We start from the raw sequence: 883 nt of genomic DNA, 5'->3' as shown, positions 1-883 counted from the left end.
CAGACCAACTGACTTAACTTGAGGATATCTGTACAAATGACCAACAAGGACATGAAAAGATGCTCAACATCATTAGTCATTAGGGAAATACAAATCAAAACAAAATCAAAATGAGATACCCTTTCACACCCAGTAGGATGGGTGACTATACTAAAAAAGACAGATAGTAACAAATGTTGGTGAGGATTTGGAGAAATTGGAACCCTCATATATTGCTGGCATGACTGTAAAATGGTGCAGCCACTTGGGAAACCATTCTTCAAGTGGTTAAACAGAGAGTTGCTATATGAGCTAGCAATTCCACTTCTAGGTGTGTACCTAAGGGAATTGAAAACATGTGTCCACACAAAACTTGTACACAAGTGCTCATAGAAGAGCATTATTCTTAATAGCCAACTTCAGTGAAAATAATAGAAATGCCTCTCAACTAATAAGATAAACAAAATTAAGTGTATCCATACAAAGGAATAATATAGGGTCATGTTAAGTACAGAATATTTGTGCCCACACCCAGATTCCTATGTTAAAGCCCTTACCCCTATTGTGATATTAGGAGGTGGGGCTTTTGAGAAGTAATTATGTTTAGATGAGGTCATAACAGTAGAGCCCCCATAATGGAATTAGTGCCCTTATCAGAAAAGGAAGAGGGGCGCCTGGGTAGCTCAGTTGATTAAGTGTCTGACTTTAGCTCAGGTCATGGGGTCCTAGGATTGAGCCCGGTATCAGGCTCCACATTCAGTGGGGAGTTTACTTTTACCTCTTCCTCTGTCCCTCTCTGCTGTGCCCCACCCACAAGCCTCAGGTAAATAAATAAAATCTTAAAAAGAAAAAAGAAAAGGAAGAAGCCCTGGAGCTTCCTCTCTCCACCACAGAAAGATATAGT

This window comes from Mustela nigripes, chromosome 1 (genome assembly GCF_022355385.1).
Source record: "Mustela nigripes isolate SB6536 chromosome 1, MUSNIG.SB6536, whole genome shotgun sequence".
Taxonomy (NCBI): Eukaryota; Metazoa; Chordata; class Mammalia; order Carnivora; family Mustelidae; genus Mustela; species Mustela nigripes.
Note: the sequence above shows the minus strand (reverse complement) of the source record.